Source organism: Falco peregrinus, chromosome 4 (assembly GCF_023634155.1).
Source record: "Falco peregrinus isolate bFalPer1 chromosome 4, bFalPer1.pri, whole genome shotgun sequence".
In the NCBI taxonomy this organism is placed as follows: Eukaryota; Metazoa; Chordata; class Aves; order Falconiformes; family Falconidae; genus Falco; species Falco peregrinus.
The window spans coordinates 12,845,371-12,857,985 of NC_073724.1; the positions used below are offsets into that span (position 1 = coordinate 12,845,371).

The 12,615-nt window shown below is 36.9% G+C and overlaps 1 protein-coding gene across 7 annotated transcripts in view; it reads left to right on the plus strand.

Annotated features, from left to right (window-relative positions):
• ROBO1 (roundabout guidance receptor 1) overlaps positions 1 to 12,615 on the plus strand; it is a 650,768-nt gene that overhangs the window by 337,003 nt on the left and 301,150 nt on the right. The window lies entirely within an intron of this gene.

Consider the following 12,615-nt stretch of genomic DNA (forward strand, 5'->3'; position numbering starts at 1 on the left):
TGTTCACACCCATGATCAGAGAAGTTGTTCCCCCATGGCTGAAGACGGAACTGTTTATTGAATGGTACATCCTTAAGGTGGCTTTACCAAAAGAAGAACTCTGCTGAGAAGGGGAATAGAAGACCTTTAGTCTTCACTTTTTTTTAGTGGGAAGTAATGTTAACTGTGTTTCCCAGGTACAGAAAATTAGGAAGGAGGATCAACAGTTAATCAGCAGAGGATAAATCTGTAGATTTAAATAAAGGATCAGCATGTTTTAAAAGCTTAAAAAGCAGTTTTGCATCTTTGTGAAAACTGTTTTTCTGGTCCTCAGGCTTACTCATAGTTACTTTCTGTGCCGCTATCCAAAGAACTGCACAGAACTGGAGCACTTTTCCAACTAGCTTTTAGTGAAGTGATGTCGACATGTTTCTGCAGGAGTGAAGGCCTTGGTGGTGTAATTTGGGAATATTCTTTACCTTCTGATACAGATGTTGAATACATGGATTTTGATAACAGCAATAGCATTTTTTAATGTCATCTTCAACCTCATTGGTAGCACATTTGGTTTTTATCTTAAGAGATTTTTCTTCTATATAAACTATATACAGCTAGTATGTAAAAACATCAGTGTTTGGTATTGGTTTTTTTTTACACCTCTAAGGTGTTAATTTTCTCAGTCATAATGCTGACATATATAGAATACCTGTATTAGCATATATACTTTCACAAAGTAGTCAGTATGTTTCTGAAGATTTCCTTCTTAGTTGGCTTTCAAAGAAATTCCAAAACAAACAATTCAGTTGGCTGACTGGTGGTAGAGGTAAATTCAACAATGTCCTCCCATTCAGCTCTTGTTTTCTTCCACTAGACTTTACACTGTTAGAGGGGCATAGGACTTTGTATGATACTAAATGCTTATATTTACTGAAATTTAAGTAAATCCCTGTAAGTTAAATAAAGCATTTAAGTATAATTTACTATAAATTCAACTTAGACCAAAATGGCTAGTTGAATATAATATTATTGAAATGTATGAATGTGGGTTTTTTTTAATCAGGAAACAAGCATGTTTTCTGGACTGCTGCAGTCCTGAAATACATATACTTTATTTGATGAGATGCATAGTCAGATAAGCAAAATTCTTCAAGCTGCCCTTTTCTGTTGGCAAGTATTTGCTCAGTACGGTGTTGCATTACCTTAAGTCTAATGCTAATATAGTGAATGATTAAAATAATATGAACACCCTTTACTGTAGATTGAAGATCTGTAAAGCTGACAAGCCTGTGCTGAGCTCTGGGATTTTAAAATCTTAAAGTTAATATTTTATTTTTTTTTCGCCTTGCCTAGTGAATTAGCAGTTAGATAAGCTCAATTTCGGAACAACCTGTCTTCTGGGGTGTGCAGGGCAGGGTATAGCGAGGGTCAGTCTCCAACCAAGGAAACCTGAAGCCGTCCCTGGCAGCCATGTGAGAGAACTGTACGGTCTATACACTTTTGTTATTACTCTTGTTAAGTAGTCTTTGTCTTCCGCTTCTTTAAGTGTCTTGTACATAAATCAGAATTGTGATTTCTTTAGTACTGTTAAACTGTTTCATGCTAGTAATGCATTAAAACTTGCTTGGCTGGCATTTTTGTGTGTTCTGAAATTTGCATATCCCCGGGGAAGATATTTATTTTTCTTTCTGGGTTAGCTATATTGCATCTTATCTAATTGCTTAACTGCCTTTACATTGAAGATTAGACATATAAAGCGGTTCATGGTTTTAAATTCATGTATAGAAGACTTTAGTTTTACTGTTTGCTTCGACACTACCATAATAGATATTAACAGTTTCTCATTTTGGAAATTAGGATTATAATATATGGCCAAGGATATAATGTAGGCCTAAAGCTATGCACAAGATGAACTTACCTTTCTTTTGGAAGTAGGTAAAGGGGAAAAGAAATGGTGTTTTGATAGTCATCAGATGGATATGGTTGAAAGAGTGGTTTGATTTTCAGTAAGCAGTAAAACTCAGATTTTTTTTTTTGTAATTCAGGGTGTTGTGAGTTCAATTCCCAATTGAATTTGGGAAACTACAGCTAAATCGCAGGAAGTGTTTGACTTTATCTTCAGTTGTGGATGTTTATGGGTCACTGTGAGTACTTGGCCCATCTGAAAATTGAGATTGTGGTGAACATTTCCTTCAGAGCCAATTAACTGAAAAAAGCTGTATACCTTTGAATTTGCATGTGAATCTATAGCTCTGTGTAAGGTGATAAGCCAATAAAAGATGTGCTTCAGTATGTATTCTTTTAGAATCTTCTCAGCTTGTCCCTTTTGTAGTGTGTTTTACTAACATTGCTTTTCAACCTAGACATCTCCTGTTGGTCAAATAAAGCCAAGGTAAGGATAGCAGCCTCCAAATCAAAAAATAGGTTGTGCCTGTATAATACAGGGTCATAAAATACAGATTCTGGATCAAATGTTCAGCAGTGTCACTAATCCTTTTCTTCTTTTTCTTCTTTTTCTTCTATCAGAATTTCTTGGTACCTGATATTAAACTTGGCACTTGGTCTAGCTTTGTGCTGGGAGATGTCTTGGATGCTAGGCAGGTTCAGAACTGAGATTTGCAAATTCTGAATGTTTCCCCACCCGCCTCCTACTTGCAGAACAACTCTGTCAGTACAACTTTCTAATATTGGAATATAGCTGTTGCCCTAGGTACAACAGTTGATGGATACTCCACAGTCAAGTGTTTAATGGTAGGTGGTGATAAAGGGAAAAAAAAATATTGCGAAATAGTGTAAGGAAATAAGGAAAAAAGAAAACAAGATAAGGGCAGTAACAAATTATTTTACCTTTTGCTACCCAAACTAGGAGCTCTCACTGGAGAGGGTAGAGTTCGGGACTGTGATGCTTGTTGCAGCAGAATATAGGAGAGTGGATGTTTATAATGAACAGGCTTAATGAAAAGGTGTCTGATGTAACTGTGGAAAGGAACTGTGCTACTGCTCAGGCATAAAAGTGATTGGCAGGAGGCCCCATGCAAGGAGTAAAATCCTGTCTCCACCAATGTGGAAAATTATGGTTTCAACTGCAAAAGGAGGTAAAGCTTGGAAGGAATTAGCATATCTCTAGCACTGAGTGGCATCTGGAACTGAATGGCTGGGTTAAATCATTCAGTAGTGATTAATGAGACTGATTGCTTAGGTTATACAGCCCTTAAAAATTAAAAGGAATAATTTCAAACTAGATGCAAAGCAGAAAGAGGGAACCATTACTACTATTGACCTCTTCAATACAGTAGGTGAAGGAAAGTTTTACCTGCTTTGATACAAAGAGAAATCTGTTATGTGCACTGTTAAGTTTAGAAACTAAGAATTTAACTTTTGACAATTGTTCTGAGGAATACTTGGTGACTTTAAATGTGTATGCAGCAGTCGGAGCCTTGACATGGGAAGGAGTGTGCAGGATGGAGAATTTTGCTGCTGGTAGGTACTTTGCTTCTTGGGAAACTTCAGAACAATTATTTCTATTTTCACTCTCACTCAGGAGTGTTAATCTGTATTGCCTGTAGGGAAAGCAAAATATTGAAACATATAAAGTGAAACAAAATTAAGAGACATGCAGAGTACTTTTAACTTTTCTTGAGCACGGTTCTGGAAGTTACTTAGCTGAATGGTAATGCCATTTGGTATCACATCAGGAGTAATGCTCAAAATGTTCAAAGGCTGTCATTCCATAGGAAGATTATAGTACTGATACATACACGCATCTGTTTACTTCCAGGTTTTTAGTGGAGGGAATAGAGAAACCAGTGAAGTGTGTGTTCAGGTGTTGAATTTTCCAGAAATGTAAAAAGAAGCAAACAGTTGTATCATAAATGATGCCAGTGATTAAAATGGTTGACCTTTCTGCAGCAAATTAATGGGGGTAGAAAATGAAGGGCCTAACTCCCTTTTTAGAATAAGATATTATCCCGCTGGGGCTTATTGCTGCAAATATTAAAATAGAATTCAGCTTTAATCTCTACCAGCTAGGGGCTAAGGTTCCCTGAACTGCATTGCTGAGAAATCTCTGCTCACAACATTTTTGGCTTCTGGATTGCCAGTTTTCCTGCTTGTTTAATGTCCGTCTCAATTTTCTTTAATTTTAGGGTTTTTTTTCCCCTGAGGAGTGTCCAGCAGAAAGCGAGCAAGTAGGACTTCTTAAAGCTAAATGATTGCTTCTTTCCCATCCATACATCTATGTGGTAGCTGCCACCATAATTTGGAACAAGACTATTTAATTCCCTCCCGCTACCCCCCCCACCTCCCTAATACTCCAGGTCACATGGAGGTTTTTTTTCCCCTGCCTTTGCTGGGATAGCCCAGCTAAGAAGTTTGGCAGATTTAGGTTGACCCAGTGTTTAATGTTGTGACCAGAAGGAGTACATGATATTTATACAGTTGGCTTTTGGTGGTGGGTTTTTTTTTTTTTTTCTCTGACTATAGGATTATTGATATTGTTGATGTTTGTTTGGTTTTGACTGTTAAATGTGGTTGTGTGGTTGTGTGGGGTTTTTTTGTTGTTTTTGTTTTTTTTTGTGGTGCTGAATTACTATTTAAATGTCAATGAAGTCAATTGTTACTATTCCAAAAAGACTGGCTTAATATCTGCACTCAGATTATTTTGTGTTCGGGAATGATATTTTTGTCTTTGAAGGATTTTACATTTTATTTTACATCAGTTTACAGAAAGACACTTACATTTTGTTTGTCTGTTACCTTATTGCAGGAAGGAAAGCAACAACCTCACAGCTAAAAATTTGTGGTGACCTACAGTCCAGTAATAATTAGAATTAAACAGAGTTAGTCATTTAACTTGGTCGTTTCATCACAGTTCCTGTAGGCTTGCAGCTGATCATTTTGAATCTCATAAAAAGAAATTTTATTTTACTCACTTTACCCAGGTCAAGTAAAAAGCCACATCAAGTTAATGAATCCTTTTCTTTGCAATGAACTGAACGTGGCATTTGTTTTTGTTCTGGCAGTCATGAAATCACAGGGTGTTGGCGACAAGTCCATTATTGGCTCTGTGCACTGTTTCTGAGGGCTTTTACTCCACCCAACGCATTATGTGTGCAGACTGCAATGTACTTGTTAAAACTTGTTTTAAAATGAGGATTCCTTTTTTTTTTAAAAAAAAGCAGTAATAAAGAGAAAATAAAAATAGCTACCTGTTCATTAGCATAAATTAAAAGAGAAACAGCAGCTCATTCATTTTGTGGCCTGAGGAAGAAAAAACCTGGATGAATTCTTGGCCCTTGAAAGGCAAAGGAGGTTTAACTATTGATTTCACTTTTTACCTTGTCTTGCAAATACTCAAGTTGTGCGCCGTTCTTCGTCATGTGATATTACATAGAAAAACCTAATAGTGGGGAAAAAGAGATGATTAATAGTGTCACTTCTAAATTTTAAAAGTGAGGAAATTTTGAAGACTAATAAAATTCTGCAATTTAGCTTCCATGTTTGTCATTGATTGCAAGGCTGGATTTATTGCAGAGTTGTGCTATTGGTATCTTTCCTGTGGTGGTCGTTAATTCCCCTGCTTCCTCAAAACCCAAACTGGTTTTGTTTTAGCTCCTCATTTTTATCTGCTTTGTTTGATTTTTGTTTTTTTGTGTCCCTAATAACTTATTTCAAAGCACTTCTGGCTTTTAAATTTTCATGTGCTGTATAATATTCTCTTTTTCTGTGGTGTTTAGCTGGAATTGTGAGAGTAAAATCTAGAGTTTCTTCTACACAGTACTGATTTTTTCTATTCTTTTTTTAGATAGCAAAAATACTCAAGTATTGGTGTTGCTCAGCTTTGAAAATTAATACAGTCTGCTTCCTACTAGCACAGTGTTTGAAGGGAGCGTAATATAGTATAAGCGGAGTGTTAAGCACTGATGACTTATTTAAAGAAAAAAAAAGGCCATTTAAAATAATAATGTGCTCATCAACTTTTAGAACATGCTGTTTACAAATTTCTAGATATTTTTTTTCCCCCTGGAGTTTTAAATTACAGAAAAAATAAAGCCAAACTGTGACTAGTCTTTTTTTCCTGAAAGTACCAGGTGTCTGATCAATAGCATGTGCTGGGAAGCATGAATTTAATCTCTGAGGAGAATTAAAATGCACTCATTTTCAACTTTGGTAAGCTACACATTCTGTGTCTTGTTTTGTTTTCCTTTTCAGCTAGGTAGAATTTTGTTGTTTTGCTACTGATTTCCTTTCAGCTAGGTAGAATTTTGTTATTTTGCTACTGATTTAAGACACGGATATGTACATATTTTTCTTCAGGCTTTTAAGGGCTCAGGTTTAAGTGGTAGATCATTATTCTACGCATCAAAAGTGAAGGGTGATTAACTCCGTCTGGGTGCATGCAGTGTAATTTTAGAGGCTACAAATGTTGTTACAAGTCAGGTTAAGGTTTAAAGGTGAAAGTTTGCCTGAATGAGTTTTACAGTGTTAAGTTAATGTATACAAACAAAGAAACTCTTGTTTTCTACCCGTTTATGTCTAGTGAGCAAGCAGCTCATGTGGTACAGAAAAGAAAATGTGAAGATTGTGTAGTTTGCCATAAAGTTCAAACTACATATTTCTTATTTCAATTTAGAAATCCCATTAAATAAACTGAATCTAATACAGCTTTTATTTAGGCTGTTCATCTTCTAAATGTAAAATGAAAGGATAATGGCTTTAAACTATGTGATAATGATAAACTAAATGATAATGGCTTTAAAGTCTTACAGCTTAACTTTTAACATTAATGTGTTTTTGTAGATTTCCTCATCTGCCATTAAATAATTTTAAGAACCTTTTGAGATAAAACCCTAATACCCCCTCAAGTGTGTTTAAGCTTTTCTTCTAGATAGTTCTAAAGTTGCATTTGTAACTTTGCTTTTCACTCAATTCTCTAATTTACTAATGAAAATTCAAGTTCAACAGTGTGTGAGAAGAGAATGAGTGTTCTTTGAGTGACAGGGAAGTTATGAAGAAAGGCTGGATTTTATTTTTTTTTTTTAAGATATCTACCTGGTTCGTGATGTTATAATTGTGAGTAATGAGACAGGTAGGACCTGTCCCTCTCTGTGTGCTCCCCCTGCATCCTTAAGAGCCAAGCAATTTGGAAGCTTCTTTGAATTTCTGTGATGGATTCCATTTACATCAGATAAAAGCTAAATGGTGTGGATTTTTATAGGGCTGTATACTAGTGAAGGAAGCTGTTCATCTGCATCTGAAGAAGTGATCCAGTCTGACAGCAATTCCGATTGCAAAAGCCAGGGTGTATAAATGGAATAAAACAAAATGGAAGTGATTAACAGGAATAAAAATAAACAGTTTTTGGTCTTGGTAAATGATACCTTTAAAGCACGGCAGCCTTGTTGAACATAATTAAAGTTGTAAGAACTGGGGTAGGGTGAGTGGGCTCTATTCTCTGAGGTCATGATGGCGATACAGAGGTCAGGATTTTGCACTTAGTCTTATGTAAACAATGTCATGCCCTGGTAAGTATAAGAATTGATTTAACAAAGTTAAGCTAATTTAAAAAAAAAAACCCACACCAAAACAAAGGTGCACTCATTTGGTATCAAAATTTGACTGCAGCCTCTGTATCCTCATTTAACCAGGTAATGAGGAAAAGTAGGAAATACAGGCTTTTATTCACGCTTGCTGGGGGATGCCCGTTGCTACTGAGTGAGTCTTGTGGTGCCAGGCTTTGCACAGTAACATTGCTGTAGCTTTCCCAGAGCCTGCTCCTTATAATCTGCAGGTAGGCAGTTGTTCGTTTTTGCCTCCAGTTCAAAATGAGACTTCTTCTTAGAACTTTTATTTCTAGTTTTGTCTATTTAGCATTACTTTGCTGTGGAGCTTGTGTGTTTATCAGCCTTGCACTCATGAATGGTGCTGTGTATCTCCCCAGGTATATTAACTCGTTATTTAGTTCCAGTGGTTGTGGAGTTTGGTTGCTTTTTCACCCTTTATTAGTGGTTTGGATTATGTATTCAGATACACATTTGTGTATGGTAGAAAAGAAATTCAAGGGTGTGGAAGTATCCTAGCAGGTGTCCCTTCTGAATTACATGAATTTTACTTCTTTTTCCCTGCCTCATCTCTGACTCCTTTGTGTAGAGCCTCCTTTCATTACTGTACATGACCAGTCAGAAGGAACCACCAGCTCCAGACAGAACATGTCTCTGACTGTTAAAAGAAGGATAGCTGGCAAAAGCCGTAAGAATTCAGTTGAAAATGGGGTTCTGTAACTTAAGTCTGGCAAGCACAGGCACCACTCCCTCCCAGAACTTTTTAAGGGCAGTTGCTCAGGCTTTCACACGCTTCGTCTAGTCATCCACCAGCTGTGAGCTGGCAGGGGCTGACCAGTTCAGAAGTTGCTGTTTGTATAAGCTGTCACTTTGTTATCACTGCAATGTAAGGAGGGCTGCAAGCCCTCAGAGAAGAGGAAGATGGGTGTTCAGCATGAGGATTAAGTATACCGAAGAAATACACTACAGTTCCTGGCTCCAGCTGTCTTGAGGCAGCTCTTCCCTGGTGTGAAATGCTGCCTTAATGTAGGTCAGCTTTAACTGTTGTAAATGAGTGTAGTTCTAGTGAAGTCAATGAGCCGGTGTTAATTTACTTCACTTGAGAATCTGTCCAAGTAGATGAGCAACTGGCAAACTCTAAGGCAAGCACTTATCCCACGAGAGGTTCAAATCAGTTAGGTGTTTTGTATTTGTTTTCTTCTCTTCTGAGGAAGAAGTTAACATTCCTACATCCTGATTGTGTTTATTGCAAGTAGAATTGTGTTCACAAACAAACGTTTATAAACTGTTGCTGTTTTGGAAATAAAGAGATAATAAGTACTTCAGCATTTCATTCCAGATCCTCTCCTTACTAATAAAATGAGTGGGTGATCTGAACTCAGTTGAAAAATAGTTGAAATCACAAAACTGTCAATCATCACTCTGCATGACTGACATAATTAGCAGCTTCTGTGTGGAAAAGGCTGAAGATTGCTTTTAGCGGAGACTGCTAGCACTTGACCTGTCCTATTCACAGAACAGAGGCATCACTTACCCAGGAGTTTTGAAATGCTGTGTTTTGCCCCCAAAGAGCTGTATTATAGTGGTGTTTACCTGACACTTATATAGCAGAAGGGAGAGGATATAGACTAGTTAAGCCTTTGGTGAGGCTCATGAGAATGAGTTCTGTCTGTTCAGAACTACTTCACAAAAGACAGACTTGGATCAGCCTAGTCGCTGTAGATACAAATACACGTTAGAGAAAGTTGCAAGACATTAACATTTAACATTTTCAGTTGTTTAAAAAAAAAAAAATGGCCTTACAGGTCAAATGAAAATTATGGCCCTTTTGGCAAGCTGAATGAAAAAGCTGGTGACTTCAAAAACCACATCAGACTAACTAAGCCATTAAGAGTTTCCTAATCTAGTGTTATCAAGTGATGATCTCTGTAAGTCTCAGAGAGCAGTCAGATGCTTTTAGTACTGGATTTAAAGATGTGCAAAAAGGAGAACACCCCCCCCCCCCCCCCCCTTATTTCTATAGCCTACTACATATCTACCTGTTGGAAGAATGTGCAGTGCGTTAGGAAAGAAAATTCCAACTGACTCTTGGTTTTGTTGTTGTCCTGAACAATTCAGCGCTACCCAGAGACTCTAGGTCTAGACGCTTCCAACTGATGGGATGATTTTGTTATCTAGATTTCTTGATGTTCTTAGTGTTTGCAGGACTGGAGAGGTTTATTTGGTTCAGCTTCAATTGCAGCTCTTTACTGCCCAGTATTTTGGTTCCTCCTGCAAGCAGATTTATTGAAGTTTTTTACTTAAGGTGCTTCGCATACCAATTGCTGTGCATTTACACCAGGTGCAACCATGTAAAATGTTTACTCTTTAACGTGTACTTCCTATTTTTTGTGATCAATTAGTACCAGGAATAAGGCAGTGTACTTCTTAAGTGTTCATAAACATATACTCAAGGAAGACTTGTAATAATCAAAAGAATTGCTGTATGCAGAATGCCACATCTTGTATAAGACTGAAAGTATGTGGAGATTTGCTCCTTTACCCCATCCACTGGCACTTAAAATGAAATGTTTATCCTAGAGCGTGTTCCGGATATTTCCAAATGTATCGAGTATCATCACATTGGGTTTTTTTGTGAGTGGTTGATACTCCTAGGTGGAAGGCTTGGTTGTATCCTGGTTCACTGTTTAAGACTAGTTGCCATTTGTAGCTAGGACTTCTTGTAAGAGGATCTTTGATTCATCAGACATTTCATCTGTCAGCTGTATAACTTAAGGCGATGTAAAGAAGAACAAAGCCAAATGCAAAGATAGATTCCTCAGTACTTCTTTATACCAGATCTGTAATGTGCTTTGTATATGTAAGAAAACTGAGTATCATGGTTTTGTGTTTAGGGTAACCTAAGCATGGTTTTTTCCTGTTAAATTCTCAAGGGTTGCAGAGATAAGTCAGGTGTCAGTCACATTTGTCTGTGATGAGAAAGCATACTGCAGGCACAGGGTACCTGTGGTTTTGTGGGTTTTTTTGGCATCACCTTCACAGCATGTGAATTCTCTTGCCTTCTGTACATCAGCTGGACAGCAGATGCAGTGGTCCAGAGGTCTGCTCTGAGCTACGTGCCTGCTGATTAGGAAGTCACTTTCTAGGTCCAAGTCAGTTGGAATTTGAAGGCATTTGTATGTCAGCAGTTTGAGAAACAGCGTTTACACAGCAAGCATGATTGTCAAGAGTAATGAAGATGGAGAATTAGAGACCTGTAGGTCCTCAGTGACATGTGATCTCTACTAATTATTCAGAAAAGCCTTGTATACTGGACTTCCTCAGCAGTTCTTTCCTACCTGATTTGAGATTCCTTAACATGGGTAGTGTTGTGGGAGACTGCAACAGAAAATCTCTTGGTTTGACTTAGTTGTGTGGTTGCTCTGTCATTTAATGATTGGCGTAGTTTTTTCTTTCTGTTTTTTTTTTTAACTGTCTGTACAGACGTTTTGCTTGCCCTGCCCTGCTTATAGGGTTTTATTTTAATTACAGCTTGAGTTAACTTTTCTTTGAACATGTTAAGGTATGTTTCTGTAATACATATGTATTTTTTAAGTCAGATATTATATAATGTATCTGGTATGTTTTGGAACGCTGCATAGTTCCCTGGCAACTGTTAGGCAAAATAATGCCTTTATGTATATTGTATGTAGTGTAGGAAATTATTATTTTACTCTTAAGTTACATATGAGTTAATTTTTTTAAAAAAAATATGAAGTAATACCCTTGGGGATAAAGTAGAATCAGAAGCCATTTCTGTGTAAGAAGTTGGTTTAAGTATTATCAGTGTTAATACTGCAATTTTGCTAACGCTTGTACCCAGTGAAATGACTTGGCAGTCCTAAGGGCTAAAGCCCAGTTTTGGGGCTGGTGTCAGACAGGACTCTTTCTTAAAGTTTGTTATTTTATGCTATTGCAGACCAAGTCAGTATAGTAGAGGCCTATTTGTATCTGAGTAGGAATTAAGCTAAAGGAAACAATGTTTCCACAATTTGATTGTGAAAAAGTGTCAGAAAGCATGCTAGTGTGGGCTCCTGCTGGAAAGGTTACATGTAAAACTTCGCAGTTTTCATGGATTATGTGGTTATAAACTGGATGTATTAGACTTAAAAATATTAAGTGAGCAAAAATTCTGGGAAAAATATGAAAAGTGAATTGGGAGTTTTTTTCTGAATTGAAACCTAACTAGAGCATCAAACTGCATCAAACTCTTTAATTAGTTTGTTTGTTTTTTTAACTCTACCTGTCAACAGCCATTCAGTTCATGTATTCACCCCTTCTTCCTAGTGCATTATATCAGCAGATATGTAATGTTAGGACTCTGTATGTTTTAATTAGCTGGAATCTAGAAAGATTAGGTAGGGGTTTTTGTCGCTTCTGTTTCACATTGACTAAGGATGCTTTATGGGCTCATTTGGTTTGACCTAGTACAAATAGCTGCCTGTTTATGCAACAACAAAGGCTAACTTAAGGTTCAGGTTGGTGTTTTGTTTTTTTTTTTTTTTTTTGTGTGGTTGTGTTGTGTTATGGTTTGGGTTGTGTTTCTTCGGGTTTTTGTTTGGTTTTTGGTGTGTTTTTTAATTTTTTTTTTTTGTTTGTTTTTGTTTTTTAATGGGATTAAGTAATCACTAATTAGAACCCCATGAAAGTCACGGAAGAGGATCACAGTACCAAACCTTCAGAAGCAATAGTAGTCTGGGAAGTATTCAGCAGTTTAGGTAATTAATGCCTTAACTGCATTAAGCTGTTGATATATTGGCCAGCTTTAATTATGTGCATTCAATAAAAAGTAGATGTTGCTCAAGCTGTGTTTGTTTCTTTAGGAAGTGTTTCTACCATAAAGAGAATTGATAGAGAATTTGAAGAACAAGATTTATTAAAATAGCTATGTATTGGCTGTTGAAATCATATTTTCCCTTTTTTGGTGTAGCCTTGGAGCAAGACCACATTCGACATCTTGAAACTAACAGAGTGTATCCAATACTATCTTGCCATCATAAGAAAGTGGTTTTAGTCTCACAGTTGAAGGAATGTTGTGTTA